Raw genomic sequence first — 18098 nt, forward strand, 5'->3', positions numbered from 1 at the left:
GGACCCATATGACTAGAGACCATGTATACGTGTAGTCAAACTACAATAACCTCACTGTGAGTAGCTGAAGCACCGCAGGTCAAAGGACCAGTCATACTACTGCAACATCAAGCAAGTCACTGACGAGTGGATAGACATCCAAGTGACTTCTTATCTTGGTCACGCTCAGTATCCTTGTTCTCTAACAAGCACCTGCACTATTACTTCAGTGTCCCTACACTGCGGACTCAAGTCTCATCCATCCAGAAGAAAAGTGATCTGTGCACTGATCGGATCGATCACCATCCTCGTGATGATCCATTGATCAGGAGCATTTAGAAATTAATCACCAATGATACATGGCTCAAATTCTCAACTCTTGAGAATATGTATCATCATCTTATTAATTTCTTGGACGATTCATAGACACATAAATAATATGAATAAAAAGATGCCTTTTATTTATTCAATAATAAATAGTCAAGTACAAAATTATGTCTCTAGAATTAACAATGTGTCAGCCAGATTGGCTTCTAGGGCATACATCTAACATAACCAAGGTCACATCATTGGTATAGGTAAAGTACAAATTACCCCTTCAACCTTTATTGATATTGTTCGATATGTTGATGGTCTTAAGCATAATCTACTTAGCATTAGTCAATTATGTGATAGAGATTTTGATGTTTTGTTCAAACCAACCTTATGCATCATAACCAACTCAAATGACAATAGTTTAGTTTTTAAAGGAATAAGACGTCGGAATGTGTATGTAGTAGACCTTGAGGATCTTGCCAAACATAACCCATGTTTAGTTGTTAATGAAACTAAGGATAATGATGCTAGTTGGTTATGGCACCGTAAGTTAGGTCATGCAAGTATGGACACAATATCAAAACTAGTTAGAAGAGATTCCGTGATAGGTTTGCCAAAACTAAAGTTTGAAAAGAATAAAATATGTGAAGCTTGTCAATATGGCAAACAATCAAGGAACTCCTTTAACTCCATAAATTGTGTCTCTACCTCTAGACCTCTAGAACTACTACACATGGATCTATTTGGACCAACTAGAACCACAAGTCTAGGAGGAAATAAATATGGTCTAGTTATTGTAGATGACTTTTCTAGATATACTTGGGTCATGTTCTTAGCTCATAAAGATCAAGCATTTTCAGTTTTTAAGAAATTTCATAAGGAAGTAACAAATGCTAGAGATACTTCAGTCATAGCTATTAGAAGTGACCATGGAACCGAATTTGAAAATCATTTGTTTGATGAGTTTTGTAGTAAAAAGGAAATAACTCATAATTTTTCTGTACCTAGGACACCACAACAAAATGGAGTTGTGGAAAGAAAAAATAGAACCCTAGAAGAAATGGCTAGAACCATGTTATGTGAAAGTAACCTCCCTAAGTACTTTTGGGAAGAAGCCATTAATACCTCATGTCATATATTAAATAGAGTTTTATTGAGACCCATTATAAAGAAAACACCTTATGAACTTTGGAAAAACAGAAAACCAAAAGTAAACTATTTTCATGTCTTTGGATGTAAGTGTTTTGTTCATAATAATGAAAAAGACAATCTAGGTAAATTTGACTCTAAATCTGATGAAGGTATATTTTTGGGGTATTCTACAACTAGTAAAGCCTTTAGAGTTTTTAATAAAAGAACCCTAGTTATAGAAGAATCTATACATGTAGTTTTTGATGATTCTAGTGATATCTCTTCGAGCAAGAGAGTTGATCTTGATAATGATGCTGAAATTCTTGAAGAAAAGATTGATGAGATGACATTACAAGATGATGAACAAAAATTAATTAGAAATGCATCATCAAGCCAAGAGGCTGTTGTGGATCATGGGCTGACTAAGGCTTGGAGGTATGCTCATGGGCATCCTAAGAAATTAATTTTAGATGATCCATCTCAACCTGTTAGGACTAGAGCATCTCTTAGGAACTTAAATAACCATCTAGCTTTTGTCTCACAGTTTGAACCCAAACACATAGAAGAAGCTGAAAAAGATGTAAATTGGATAAATGCAATGCAAGAAGAACTAAACCAATTTACTAGAAACAAGGTATGGAACCTAGTTGAACGACCCTCTGAATATTCAATCATAGGTACCAAATGGATATATAAAAATAAACTTGATGAAAATAGAATTGTAATTAGGAATAAGGCTAGACTAGTAGCAAAGGGCTATAATCAAGAAGAAGGTATAGATTTTGATGAAACCTTTGCTCCTGTAGCTAGACTTGAGGCAATTAGATTATTACTAGCATTCGCATGCTCTAAGGATTTCAAATTATTTCAAATGGATGTAAAAAGTGCATTTTTGAATGGGTATATTAATGAGGAGGTGTATGTAGAACAATCTCCTGGTTTTGAAAATTATCAATACCCTAATCATGTGTACAAATTGAACAAAGTACTTTATGGTTTGAAACAAGCACCTAGAGCATGGTATGAAAGACTTAGCAAATTTCTACTAGATCATGAGTTCTCTAGGGGAAATGTAGATACAACACTATTTTTAAAGAAGAAAAACAAAGAAATGTTAGTAGTGCAGATTTATGTTGATGATATTATTTTTGGTGCTACTAACAATCACCTCTGCGATGAATTTGCTGACTTGATGCAGAGTGAGTTTGAAATGAGCATGATGGAAGAGCTGAACTATTTTCTCGGGCTTCAAATCAAACAATATGAAGAAGGGATCTTCATCAATCAAGCTAAATACATCAAGGAGATGCTTAAGAAGTTTGATATGGAGGGAAACAAGTCAATCAGCACACCCATGAGCTCATCATGCAAACTAGACCTAGATGAATCAGGTAAATCTGTAGATCAAAAGATGTATAGAGGTATGATAGGATCTTTATTGTATCTCACTGCAAGTAGACCTGATATCATGTTTAGTGTATGCATGTGTGCTAGATATCAGTCTAATCCTAAGGAATCTCATCTAATTGCAGTAAAGAGAATCTTTAAATACCTAATAGGAACAAAAAGTATAGGTTTATGGTATTCTAAAGAATCTAGCCTGAAATTAATAGAATACACAGATTCAGACTTTGCTGGTTGTAAACTTGATAGAAAAAGCACCAGCGGGTCATGTCAATTTCTAGGAGAAAATTTAATCTCATGGTTTAGCAAGAAACAAAACTCGGTTGCATTATCTACTGCTGAAGCTGAATATGTTGCTGCCGGGAGTTGTTGTGCTCAAATCATGTGGATTAAACAATAACTTGAAGACTATGGCATTAAACAAGATAAAATTCCCATTAATTGTGATAATACAAGTGCCATTAATCTAACTAAAAATCTAATTCAGCATTCAAGAACTAAACATATTGAGATAAGACATCACTTCATAAGAGATCATGTACTGAATGGTGATGTGACACTTCAATTTGTTTGCACTGATGATCAATTAGCTGATATCTTCAGAAAACCCTTGAGTGAAGAGAGATTTAGTATGCTTAGGAGAGGATTAGGAGTGATTGATCCATCCTAGTGATATTCTCTTCTAGTTCATTGATTTTGATGATTAGCTTGTGTTAAATATGGAGTTTCTCATCTATAATCATCAAATCAGATCATAAATTAGTGATTGTCCCTTGGTTGGTACGAAAATAGCATGATTTTTAGGTGCGTGCCAGAGTTCGAGTCGACTCGAGTAAGTTTCAGAGTCGGCTCATAAGGGGGAGTCGACTCGCACATAGACGGGAGTCGACTCGAGGTTGATGGCTCATGAGGGGGAGTCGACTCGCACATAGACGGGAGTCGACTCGAGGCCGACGGAAGCATAAGGGGAGTCGACTCGCGCATATTTTGGAGTCGACTCGAGGTCGAGTCGACTCGCGACTTACTGGAGTCGATTCGCGGTCGGGATCCGAGTTTTTAACCCTAATCCAAGCGTTTAATCAACACTTCTATTCATCGCCTCCACTGTTCACAAAACCCTAGAGCCGTCTCCGACATCGTCTCCGACCTCGGTTAGGTTTTTTCCGTCGACCTTCTTCCGTCCATTAGGGTTTTACCCCATCCCTAGGTCAACCATGCCCCATAAGTCGGTTGTCCCAAGCCAGAAGAGGCCCCAACCCGCGAGCGGCACCGAGCGACGATCCAAGGCTCGGAACGATCCCGTGAGGCCACAACCTCCGGTTCGTTCCCCGCCGAGGCCGGTTCCCTCGCGACCGTGCGCCGGGAAGGCGGTCTCCACCGGGAGATACGTCAACTTCGACTATCTCTCCCGGGAGGGCTTCACTATAGGAGATAGGTTGAGGGCCCAGGGACTCAAGTTCTTTTGTTCCCTAGATCTCCCCACATACCTAGGGCTAGTTAGGGAGTTCTATGGTACCGTGTCCAGAGGGAATGGTGGGATACAGGGAACCGTAGCGGGTGTCCCGTTATTTATTTCGGAGGATTTCATTGCTCAAATCCTCCATCTTTCCCAAGTAGGGGTATCTCCTACTCATCCGGCCGATAGGACTGAGGCCCTTACGGCCATATTAGGGAGTCCACCCCAGTCCCCACTAGATGAGGTGTCCGCTAGTTCACTGTCAGTTGAAATGCGGCTCCTCTTGAGTATCATCTCTAGGACCCTTTTTCCTAAGACCGGCCGCTTCGATTTTGTATCTGAGAGGGACCTAGCCCTTATGTTCTAAATCCTTCAGGATACTCCAATTAACTTCCCAAAACTCATTTTACAAATACCTATGTGAGCCACTAGACAGACCTAGGCTCACCCTTCCTTATGGGATGATGTACACCCTCATCTTTAGGAAGTCCGAGATCCCCATTCCTGAGGGGGAACCCTCTCGCGCACTGCGATGGACAGATCGCATGGGTGAGGGAACCCTACACAGGATGGGATTTCATAAGGTAGAGGGAACCTGGGTCAGAAAACCATCCTCCTCCACACCTACTACTAGACACTCCCCCAGTCCTGATCCTGATTCAGACTTTTCCACCTATCCCTCCACCTCAGCACCATCTACTTCTGCCGGACCCTCCTCTTCAGCACCACCCACTCAGCCATTAGAGGTCCGGATCTCTTCTGAGCAGCTCCGGGAGCTGCGGCAGGAGATCGTGCGGGATCTTCGGGACGACCTACTGAGGGAGCTCCGAGGTCCAGCCACTGCCCCCTCTTCTGCATTGGTTCCCTCACTGTCAGCCGTGATCGAGAAGTAAGAGCGGATAGGCATTCAGTTAGCTTTCAAAGAGACTCGTAGTTAGAAAGAAGATGCTTCCTCAACCTGTAATGAAAAAAGGTTCACCCTAAGGACCGATGGAACGGTAAGATGAGGAGCCGAGTGAGGTGCCAGCCCTATTAATTAGTACACGTCAAGGGAGAGGGAGGAGTTCATTCATCCTTTCACAAGGGGATTCGCAAAGCAGAAGTCATTGCAGTTGAAGAAAGATTCTCCTTCGGTTTGTCTTTGTCGGATTTCTTTTTCGTCTGCTTCTGGGGTGCGTCTGTGTCAGCGACGGCTGTCTGCTCTTTAGGGCGACAACCCTTGCTCGAAACACCGAAGCGGCGAGTATCCTGGGCTGTTTGATCAGCATTGCGCTCTGCCAGCGCTCGCTCTAACCCACCCGTTTGCCAACGAAGATAGCATGGCGAAAGAGGAAACTGGGGTCGTTCCCCTGTCTCCCATCTTCTTTTCAAGTCCCACGCTTTCCCCGGTTAACAACGGCGGACCCTCTTTTTTGAAATGAAATAGAGTCCCAAAAAGGAAACAGAACAATTTTGAATCAAAGAGTTGAATGGCAACCCGAATGAGCCCACTTGAGGCCAATTTTGGTTGGTTAATTCGATCAGTTCATTGATGGTCAGCAAGTATGATGGTTCTAATGATGATCCTGCACGTATTTCGTGTATATCTCACAGGTGGATTTTAAAAACCAAAAACAAAAGCACTGATGTAATGAGGTTTGCTTGCGGGATTCCGGTAGGCAACGAGCAATCATCACCATTATAAGACACAATCTTAATAGACAAGAATGATTTAACTAAATTGAGAATCACAGCATTTTCCACGATACAACTCAATTTAGAAAGAAGATGCTGAGGGAGGAGATCTTCAATGTCAGAAGCCTTATACAAGCCCAATTCTCCAACATGAGCGATGTCACAAGCAACACAAGAAAGATGCGAGATGACATCCGACACGACATGGGCAGCCTGAATAGGGGGCCGAGCGACTGGCGAATGTGTTGATCGCCAAGTTGGACAAACTCTAGGAGACTCTGACTGAGCTTTCCACGATGCACAGTAGGGCCACCTCGGCGATCATCACACAGCTAGGGAACGTCACTGATGGGGTCAGTCTACTCATGGAACAATCAAGACTGACCAAGGGAGCCACATCCTCCTCGAGGAAGCCCTAGCTTATTGTTTTTATTTTGACATGTATTTACTGCTTTACTCTTTGTATTCTCAAGTGTACTTACATATACATCAATACAATGAGTAGACAATTTTCTTCAATTATTATGCACATTAATCTCTAATTGCTTGTGTGTTCTTCTTACTTCCTTTTTGATACGATGACAAAAAGGGAGAGAAATATATTTAATAGATATGTAAAAGGAATCAATAAAATTAATAAAAAGAAAACTTTTAAAACACACAATAATTTGTTCTTAGTGGATTCGATACCTCGAGGCTCATTATCTCTCTGTTGGGGCTCCTAATGGAGTAATCTCCAGAATCTATTCAAGGGATATTCGGAGATTAGTCGAATCATACTCAAGAACAAATTGGCAGATTTTTCCTCTAAAAACCAAAAATTTAAGATCAAAAGCTTCAATGCACTAAAAGAAAATTCTGAGAATCAAAACAAAGTTGAATGCATGTGTTGAGGGGGAGAATCTGAATTTTTAAAAAAGCAAAATCATTAAAAATATATAAGCCAAACAATTGATTGAATGACATGAAGGCTTATATAATTTCAAATGAAAGGGGGAGCTTTAACTTCAAAATTTACTGTTTCACTCCTTTCAGTTTTGGATAAATTAAAATAACTAGATACTTGAATTTATTTTAAAATTTTACTATAAATCTCCTTGTTTGTTGAGCAATTCACTTTACATATACTCAATGTTTTGTCATCATCAAAAAGGGAGAGATTGTGGAGTGATTGATTATAACCCTATTTGATTTTGATGAGCTCAAAGCATTTGAGTATATCTTATGTTTACTAATGAATTCAATCTAGTGTTTCAGTGAAATTCTTGTATATTGATGGTTAAGTGTCTCTAGATTTGGTTCAAGACATTTTGGATAAGTTAAGAAGTCAATTTGAACCAAAGTCTGAGACTCGAGTCGACTCCGGGATATTACGAGTCGACTCCAAGCGTATCAGAAGCACTGGCACAGGCTCGAGTCGACTCCTATACATTACGAGTCGACTCCGACTGAGAACAGACAGACGAACAGAAAGATCCAACTCAAAACCTATCAGCGAGTCGACTCCTGAAGAGCGCGAGTCGACTCCGATGCTTGCCGAGTTGACTCCAGAGTAGTATGAGTCGACTCCAGGGAGTTACAGACAGAAAGACAGAGAAGTTATTTTGGACCCTGAGAGCCGAGTCGACTCCTGAGGAACTCGAGTCGACTCCGATGGTTGGCAGGTTGACTCCAAAGGAAGCGAGAGTCGACTCTCAGTGTAATACAAGGCAAAAGTCAGAGAGCAACTTTCGGACACTGAGAGCCGAGTCGACTCCCGCAAAGGCCGAGTCGACTCCAAGGCAGCGCTACCCCAAAAAAGACAGAAGACTGCTTTTCGGATTTTGATAGCCGAGTCGACTCCAAAACAGTCCGAGTCGACTCCAAGACAGCACGAGCCAAAAGACAGAAGCTCGGGAGTTCGGACTCTGAGCGCCGAGTCGACTTCCAGAATTTTCGAGTCGACTCGAGTGAGCAAAGTTGAAGAATACATCTATGGATTCCTTGGAATGAGCCGACTCCAAAAGTGCCAGGTCAGCTCCAGACTTTGGGGAGTCGACTCCGGGTTAAGTCGAGTCGACTCCCAGTCGAGAAGAGCACTTTAATTCAAAATCCGGAATAGTTGCCGAGCCGACTCCAGAAAAGCATGAGTCGACTCCTGCTGCAGCCGAGTCGACTCCGATCCCAACGGAAACATTGTCAGGATGTGCAGAATGTGCAGAACGGCTAGAAAATTGTGTCTAACGGCTAGTTTCCATGGGGAATGGCATAAATAGCCACAGAGGACTGTAGCAAGGTAGAGAAGCGACATTTCTTACAAAGAAAACACATAATCTTCATCTGCCAAAGGATTTCAATGAAAAGAAGGAAGAGGGCCATTAGCTCCATTCAACCAACTCTTCCCAGCATTAAAGAAGTCTCCTTCAGCCTTCAAGTCTTCAAGACATTCAAGAGGAGACCCAGAGTTCAAGAAGCCCTCCTCTACATCATCATAAACTTGTTTGAGGGCTCTTAACTTTTCTCTTATTTATATCGCTGTATATCTGCTTTTTAGAAGCTCTATTTTTCTATTTGTCTTTGTTCAAACCGTTTGTTCCTTACTTGATTCAATCAGGGGATTGAATCAAGGGTGTAAAGGTTTGTTGGTGAGCCTAGGTTGAAACCAACGGTGTAAGGGTTTGATTGTGATCCCGAAAAAACAATCGGGCGGTTCTAGTCGGTGAGCCTGGGAAAACCGACCGAGTTCGTTGTGACCTCGTAAAACAACAAGTTAGGTTGTGAGCTTGTAAAACAACCGGCTGTAATCCGAGGGGTTATAGTGAATTCCCAAGTGAGGCTTGGGGAGTGGACGTAGGAGCAAGGGTTAGCTCCGAACCACTATAAATTCCTTGTGTTTGTGATTGCTCTGTTGTTCCTTATCTTCATTTCATTCACAGCACATAGCATCTAATTAATCAACTTGCAAAAGGTGTTAATTAGTATTTCATAAAACATTTAATTGTAATAATTATTTTAAAACCCAATTCACACCCCTCTTGGGTTGTCTATCTGGGCAACAGTGCCGATCTGGAAGGAGCTGGGTTACCGGCTCGTTGAATGCAGTCGGCTGGGATCGCGGTGAAGGCTGAATCACAGGGATTGGAGCTGGGAATCGATGGGATCTCTTCTTGGAACGAATCCGGGTGAAGCTCGGGATGGCTAAAATGTTTGGAGGAAATGGCTGATTTCCGACTGCTGGGAGGTGGAACGGGCGGCGGATGGCACGCGGTTGATGCGGCTGGCACGGAGCTGATGCGGTGGTGCTGGAGGCATCACGGGCGGAAGAGGAGACGGCGGATCTGGATCTGGCTGCACCGCGTGGGACTCGTGGCTGGAACGGGCAGGGGGGCGCTCTATGAGGCGGGATCACGGGAAGGATAGATAGCGGAAGGAAGGAGAAAAATAGTGAAATAGTTTTATTTTTTTATTATATTATTTCTTATTTTTTTAACACTGTTCATATGAACAGTGTTTTTACGGGACACTGTTCATATGAACAGTGAATCCAGTGATTCTTCCCGAAATTATTTTTATTTATTTTATTATATTCATTATTTTTATTTTTTGTTTTAAATTTATAAATTTTATATGAAGGCAGGTAAGAAATTGGTTGGGAATTGACTTTGGGTTTGAGGTGGGTCATGATCGTTGATTTGCTTGAACTTACTCTCGAGCCCAATGTCGTTTAAATTTAATTCTTGCTAAACAGCTTCAGACCGGACTCAACAAGGCTAAAAGCAGGACCGTGACTTAATAAAAAGGGTTAATCAAACATTTAAAGAATAATTATCTAATCAGGACCAAAACCTATTTAATCATAGCCTTAGCTTGATTACAACTCCATCAAGTTACTAAATCGGGTCAACACAATCTCCTCCTTATATGTTTTCATGAAAGATTACAACCAGGAGAGAGACAAGTTCAGAGCCTGTTTTGAGAAAAGAATTATTTACCTCTTACCATATTTTAAATTTATTTCAATGTTTATTCAAATTCATGGTAAAGTATGTATTTATCAGTTTAAGAACATTGATAAGTGCTATGAAAGGATAACTAAATTATAAATTATTCAGCACTTATCAGACATAGGTTGCTGATCATGCTAATCATGATTCTAAACTTTATAATCTCATTAACAATGTAATTAGAATCATCATTTTATCACATAAAAATCAGCATGCAAAAATCAGCACCCCTGAAAAATCTGCATGCAGAAAATTTTCAGCATGCATAACCTTTTAAATTTCAGATCTAAGATGTCTTTAGATAATTAATCCTTACCTTAATCTACAAAGCCTAGGCTCTGATACCACTGTTAGAACCTGTCCATGCCGCATAAAATTTAAGAAAAATTCAGATGCAGCAGAAGAGGCATGCGCGGGATCAACCGTTCATCGCATGAACGTTGTTCAAAAACCGTTCGTAGTTAGATAAGGATAAAAAACTTTTAAAACATTATGAAGATCAGATCTTCACCTTGTGCGGGTAGATGATCACCGCAAACTGAAGTTCGTGGTTTAGGATGAAGGTTCGCTTGAAGCCGTTCAAGTATCCGGCCTCTACGGGTATCCACATGAAGCAGAGATCCGATCAAAGCTTCATTGTCTCCCCGGGGTGCTAGCTCCCTTGCAGAGACTACTTAGGTGGCTGATCTCCTCCCTTTTGATCATCCCTTGATTGTGCTTGGGAGGAGGAAGAAGAAGGATGAAGATTGAAGAAGAATCAAAGCACCTTTGAAACCCTTTTCTTTTCCTTGCGTTGGATGAAGCAAAGGAGGAGGGAGGAGGCCGCTAAGCTTCTTTCTTCTCCTCTTCTTGCTTGCGGCTGAACCAAGGAAAGGGGAGAGGGAGGCCATGGCACAAAGGGAGAGGGCTTCTAATCAATGCCCTAGGTGCCTCCCATAGCCCTTTATAAGCAAGTGGAGCTCCTAACTGTTAGGAGCTCTTTGATAACCTTCCAAGAGGGGCGCCGGCCCCTCTTGTTTACCGCACCAAGCAAGGAAAAGGAGGAGGGGCGTGTGCCCCTCCTTCATGGTTAACCTAATCCTCATTAAGTAAGGATTGGGATGCCCTAATGTGGCTAAGCCCAAATCTAATTAGGCTTAGTCCAAGGGTAAACCAATTTTGGGTTTGATCCATACAATGTCCTAATCCAATTAGAACTCAATGAATCATGACTCAATTGAACCCTTCAATCCTAATCTAATTAGAAGTCATTAGATTAATAATTAATTGGAACTTAAAAAATCTTAATCCAATTAGGACTTATTTAATTTTAATCCTAATTCAATTAGGACTCTAATTTGAATCCAAAGTCCTAATCCAATTAGGACTTCTAGGAATCCTATTCTAAGTAGGAATCTAAATTGAATTCAAAATCCTAATCTAATTAGGATTGTTGGAATCTTATTCTAAGTAGGACTTTCAGTCCTACTCCAATTAGGACTCCCGAAATCTTACTCCAAGTAGGATTCATGTTTAAGTCCAATTAATTAATTCCCATTGTTCCTTCTTCAACTGATCATCAATAAAATTGATTACTCGTGATTCATAATCACATTTCAACCATCGGATCGGTCAATACTTCTAGTATGTATGACCCCATAGGTTCTATTCTGACTGGTAATGAGATATATTGCGATCTGTATCACAATATCATTGAAAACATCTTTCAATGGGTTGGAACGATTCCAACTCAACTCATTAGGGTTTATCGATCATCGAGATATTTTCTGTGAGTCTCACCATCCACCAGTGATACCTAGCAGCATGTAGTGGCTACCCAGCAGAATACAATAATGAACCTCTAGGTGTAATTATCGTGTGATACAGTCCTTCTATCGTGGATCCCTATAGGGCGGAGGGCATGGACAACTCGTCAAACCCCATCGCCTGTCATATGTCAAGATTTATTTGACTTAAGCTCGAGAGTGGAAAACTCTTTCTCTACTGTACAATCTGCCTCGTTCAAGATCTTACGAACTCAGTCTTATAAATCACATAGGATCTCTCCTTATCTATCAAGGTCGATAGATTTCTTATAGGTGCATACCCTACTCCTACAGTGAACCTACTGCAGCCAATCTACACTGCATGGACCCATATAGCTAGAGACCATGATTTGTGCAGTCAAACTACAATAACCTCACTGTGAGTAGCCGAAGCATCGCAGGTCAAAGGACCAGTCACACTACTGCAACATCAAGCAAGTCACTGACGAGTGGATAGACATCCAAGTGACTTCTTGTCTTGGTCACACTCAGTTCCCTTGTTCTCTAACAAGTACCTGCACTATCACTTCAGTGTCCCTACACTGTGGACTCGAGTCTCGTCCATCCGAAAGAAAAGTGATGTGTGCACTGATCAGATCAATCACCGTCCTCGTGATGATCCATCTATCAGGAGCATTTAGAAATTAACCACCAATGATACATAGCTCAAATTCTCAACTCTTGAGAATATGCATCATCATCTTATTAATTTCTTGGACGATTCATAGACACATAAACAATATGAATGAAAAATATGCCTTTTATTTATTCAATAATAAATAGTCAAGTACAAAATTATGTCCTAGAATTAATAATGTGTCAGCCTTATTGGCTTCTAGGGCATATATCTAACAGAACTTTCCTAAGTTCAACATTAGAGCTATTAGTTTCTTCCCTAAGTTCTATGAGCACAAGGATTGGACACTTGGCATTAATCCAAGGGTGAGTTATAGTCCCATACTCCTAATAAGATTAGGAGAAGCCCTAAATCCAATCTATAAAATGGTAGCAAAGAAGATATTATGAATCAATTCTCTCCTCTTTCTTCCCACACCTCCTCTTCATTCTTCCTCCTTCTCCATGGCAGCAAGGGGTCTTCATCCTCCTCTTCTTCCATGGTAGCAAGAGAAGGAAGATCCACGTGCAAGATTTCTCCTTCCTCTTCCTCCATCGCGAGCAAGGTTGAAGAAGAAAGGTTCTTCATCAAGGAGGTAAGTTGCAGATTCTTATTCCAACTTATGATAGTCATGAGAGGTCTTTGCAAGGAGCTAGCACTTCGGTAAGAACCATTCTCAAATGATTAGATCCTCGTGTGGATACCTGTAGAGGCCGAACAATTGTGCAGCTCAAACAGAAACTTAGAATAGATCATCAGGCTGCAGTGTCCTACACCTGCAGAATTTTTGAAGATGAGATCTTCAAATCTAATAACTTCTGATTTTGTTTCAGTTTTATAAATCTTAATCAACCCTCCTCAGATCCTAATCTTCCCTTCCTAATGAGTTTAAAGTTCTTCTGAATTTGGATCCTGAAAATTTTTTGAATTCTACGATCCGAGGCATGTTCATACGATGAACGACGTTCCGTTCGAATTTTGCTGCAAACGTCGCATCGAACGGGGCGTAACTCAGCAGTGGTATTAGAGCCATGGTTCTAGAAAGCATGATTAGGACTTAAGGATTGATTACCATATTTTTAATCTGATTTTTAAAGAAATTATGCTTGCTGGATTTTCTGCATGTTGAAATTTTAGGTTGCTGAAATTTTCAGCATGCAGATTTTTATTTGTTATGATCTTGCAAATTGTTTTAGAATTGCAATTAGATTACAATGTTTTAAATCAAGTAATGCATGATCTAAAATCCAGAGAATAGCATAATAGGTTTAAAGTTTCAAATCTGAAAGTATACATAAGTTGCATGTAATCATAATGTTCATGCTTGTTTATGGTTATGTTTAAAATAATGTATGCATGACATGTATGTATTAGTTAAACAAAATTTATTTGCATGAGATGTAAATAAAACCCTTAAACAATAGGACATTTATATAAGATGTAAACTGAAACAATTATGTCATTTACATAAGATGTAATCCCATAATATATGAAAGGGTTTCATAATTACATAGGATGTAAACTTGAACCAATATGACATTTACATAAGATGTAAATCGAATGACATATGGTATGGGGTAGATTGTTACATTAGATGTAAATCCCAAGATACCTAAAACCTTCCTAAATCAATCGAAAGTGAACGATACATTGAGCTAGCCATATTTGATTAATTGATCTAATTGGTGTCTAGGAAAGCTCAAAGGTGGTTACTTCATTAGGACCTTACTCTCTGAGTAAGGGGAGCCTCCCACCTGCTTACCTGGCCAATTGATCGATTACCTCCTATGAAAAGCTCAAAGTTGGAATCACTAAGATTTGATTACCCAATATTAAGTCGATTAGTCTTCCACCATAGTAGAGTTGCTAAGATCTTTCCAGCGTTGATTAGTCTCGGCTAGATACAGTGGGCTAGTTGCATCGGAGGATTGGACCTGTCTATTAACATGAGATGTTGTGGGGTAAATGTGGGGTTGGGCTCCAATAATTGTTAGGTGAGAATCCAATCACAGCTTTATTTTTGCGGGATATACGGTGGGTCTGACTTAACCAAGGAACGGGTCCAATAACTGTTGGTGAGGTCCTTATAACTTGAAGACTAGATTAGCTCAATATGCTTACGAAGCATTGTACAAGAGTTATGCACTCATCGTCTATATGTCTCCAATAACTGTTAGGTGAGGTGACATGTAGATTGGTGGGACCGCAGCACCCCACTCGAAACCCTAAGTCGCAGGTTTCCGTATCTTTACCAGGAGAGTCTGAGAGATCCAAGAAATAGTGGAAGGATTTGATCCAATTTTGTTTTAAAAGTCCCTAAAATAAATTAATGTTAAATATAAATTTCTAATTAGAATCTTTGCTCTCTGCAGATGTCAATGGCTTCCAACCCGATAGTTCGAATTCCAGATAACAATAGGTTGACCGGACCAAACTATAAAGATTGGCTCCACAACTTGAAGATTGTCTTGAGTTATGAAAAGATAGCTAATGTTCTTGACCATGAACTCTCGGTGTTACCAACCCGTGCAACCAATGAGCAGCATAAGATGCATGCAAAATGGATGGATGACGACAATAAGGTTAGGTGCGACATTTTGGCATCCATGTCCAACGAATTGTAATACCAGCATGAGAGCATGAAGACTGCTAAGGACATACTTGATCACCTACAAGAGTTGTATGGTTAACAGAGTCGCGCAGCAAGGTTTGAAGTATCCAAGTGGCTCTTCAAAGCCAAGATGCGTGATGGGCAGTCCGTCCATGAACATGGTTTGACCATGATCAAGGATCTTGAGGAGCTTGAGAAGCTTGGCATGACCATGCACAAGGATTTGCAAACGGATTTGATCCTACAATCGTTACCATGTTCATATGGGCAGTTTATTGTAAACTACCATATGAATAAAATTGAATGCACCAAACTTGAATTGTTGAATATGTTGGTGACAACTGAGGGAGCCTTGAAAGGTTCAAGGGGCACAGTTCTCGCTGCTGAGCTAGCTTTTACTTCCAAGAGAAAGTCTACTGGAAAGAAGAAGAAGCCTGCGAAGAAGCAGAAGACCGAGAACAAGCCGAAGAAGGAAGTTTCTAATAAGAAGGCCGAACCCAAAGGAAAATGTTTCCATTGCAATGAAGACGGCCATTGGAAGAGGAACTGTCCTATCTACATGGAAAACATAAAGAGCAAGAAGGGTGACACGCCTTCTGAAGATATGTCTAATATGCTCATTATTCAAACTAATCTAACGGTTTCTTCTATTTCCAGTTGGGTTATCGACTCTGGTTCTAGTGTTCACTTGTGCACTACCATGCAGGGTCTAAAGAAAAGTAGAAGGCTTACGGAAGGTGCGGTAACCCTACGGGTTGGTGATGGAGCAAGAGTTGCTGCTGTTGCTATGGGCACATTCCCTTTGCATTTACCGTCAGAATTTAGTTTGATACTTAGAGATTGTTATTTTGTACCTAGTGCTAGCAGAAATATGATTTCTGTATCTTGTCTATCATAGGAACATTATGAATTCAATTTCAATAAACACTACGTTTCCATTTATTTGCGAAATAAACTGTTTGGACGTGGTTTTATGATTGATGGTCTCTATCACTTACATATGGATGTATCTATGAACGTATCTGCTTCATTTTTTTTTTGCTTCAAAACTTTGGCTCGCGATTCCACTTTTATCGGAGCATACAGTGAGTACCATAGGATCTAAAAGATCTAGAGATGAGGTAAATCAAAAGTATTTGTGGCACCTCAGACTTGATCATATAGGAGAAGACGTAATTAACAAATTGGAGAAACATGGGCTTTTGAATTCATTGACTTCTGAGTTATATCCGATTTGTGAATCCTGCCTTCAAGAAAAAATGGCCAAATTACCCTTTGTAGGACACGGGGAGAGGTCCGCTGAAATACTTGCTCTAGTACACACTGATATGTGTGGCCCATTCGATGTGCAGGCTAGAGGTCAATTTTTCTACTTTATTACTTTTACCAATGATTTCTCACAGTATGGTTATGTCTATCTTATGAGACATAAATCTGAAGCATTTGAAATGTTCAAAGAATTTAGATTTGAAGTAGAAAAACAGACAGGAAAACTCATTAAGGTTCTTCGATCAGATCGAGGAGAAGAATACCTTAGTGGAGAGTTTCGCGATTATCTCAAACAAAATGGTATAGTTTCATAATGGACACCTTCTGGAATACCTTAACTCAACAGAGTATCAGAAAGGAGGAATCGGACCCTATTGGATATGGTCAGGTCCATGATGAGCTTCACTGACTTACACTTATTCTTGTGGGGAGATGCCCTACTTACAGCTATCTACATATAGAATAGAGTTTCTTCTAAGTCCGTTCCTACCACACCGTATGAATAGCATGGTAAGAAACCAAGTCTTGGTTATCTCAAGATTTGGGGATGTTCGGCCCAAGTCAAATGACAACAGGCAGGCAAGTTAGAGGCTAGGACAATTGGTGCTCGTTTCATTGGATATCCTAAAGAGTCCTTAGGATATAATTTTTACATCCTAGAAGACCACAAAGTGCTTGTGAGCCGACATGCCATCTTCTTGAAAAAACAGTTTATCCTTGATAGAGGCAGTGGGAGGAAAATTGAGCTCGAAGAGAAAGTCTCTGAAGAGCAACGAGCAATTGAGCCTAGTGAACCTATTCACATTGAGCCAATACATGAAGAACCTCGTCCACTTCGTATATCCAATAGGATCTCCCATCCTTCTGAAAGATACTTAGGTATGCTTACAAAGGACATAGAAGAAGAGTTCCTCATGGAAGAAAGAGATCATAGTAATGATCCCGAGACCTACAATGAAGCGATGTTAGACATCGACTCCGAAAAATGGATGGATGCATTGAAGTCAGAAATAGACTCCATTCATTCAAACCAAGTATGGACCTTAGTAGATCCACCTGAAGGTATTGTACCTATTGGGTGTAAATGGATCTACAAAAAAAAAATAGGTTCGGATGGCAAGGTAGAGATCTATAAGGCAAGGTTGGTGGCAAAAGATTATAGTCAACGCGAAGGCATGAAAGTGAATCCTAGGTTCTTCAGTATTAAGCATGCTGAATTTTTTTTTTTTAAAACTATGGCTGAACCTGATCGGGTTGCCTACGTACCCTTTCATAAGGGGGATCAAGCCATACGTAGTTCTTTTTAAGTTTTAAAACACAGCAGAAAAACCAAATCAAACAATTTAATTCATGCATGCTTACAAGATCAAATCTAGAAATCAGCATCTTAAGAACACATAGGATTATGCCGGAATCGTTTAAACAATTATGCTAAAACTTTCATGCATGATTAACTATCAGATCTGAAAGGTAAACACTCTATTCCGATTAATCTCCGAATATCCATTGAGTGGATTCTGGAGATAACTCCATGAGGAGCCCCAAAGGAGGGTAAAACTTCGAAAAATTAGACCTAGACCCTAACTCCAAAATAAAACATTGATGTGGGATTAATACCTTTTATGATAGAAGAAACTTGTGGATCTGATTCTTGACTTCGCAGCCATGCACATGAATGGCCTCTATGAGAAGTACACGCGAAGCCCTAGGTAGATCGTTTTTCGTGGGAGTGCTAGCTCGCGCAGGAACGTTGCAATGGCTGAAGCTGTCTCCTTTTAAACACTCAACCTTTGATTGTTCTTCAAGGATAGGGAGGATAGACGTGAGGAAGAAGGAGAAGAAGGGATGGAGACCT

Source organism: Phoenix dactylifera, unplaced genomic scaffold (assembly GCF_009389715.1).
Source record: "Phoenix dactylifera cultivar Barhee BC4 unplaced genomic scaffold, palm_55x_up_171113_PBpolish2nd_filt_p 000420F, whole genome shotgun sequence".
Taxonomy (NCBI): Eukaryota; Viridiplantae; Streptophyta; class Magnoliopsida; order Arecales; family Arecaceae; genus Phoenix; species Phoenix dactylifera.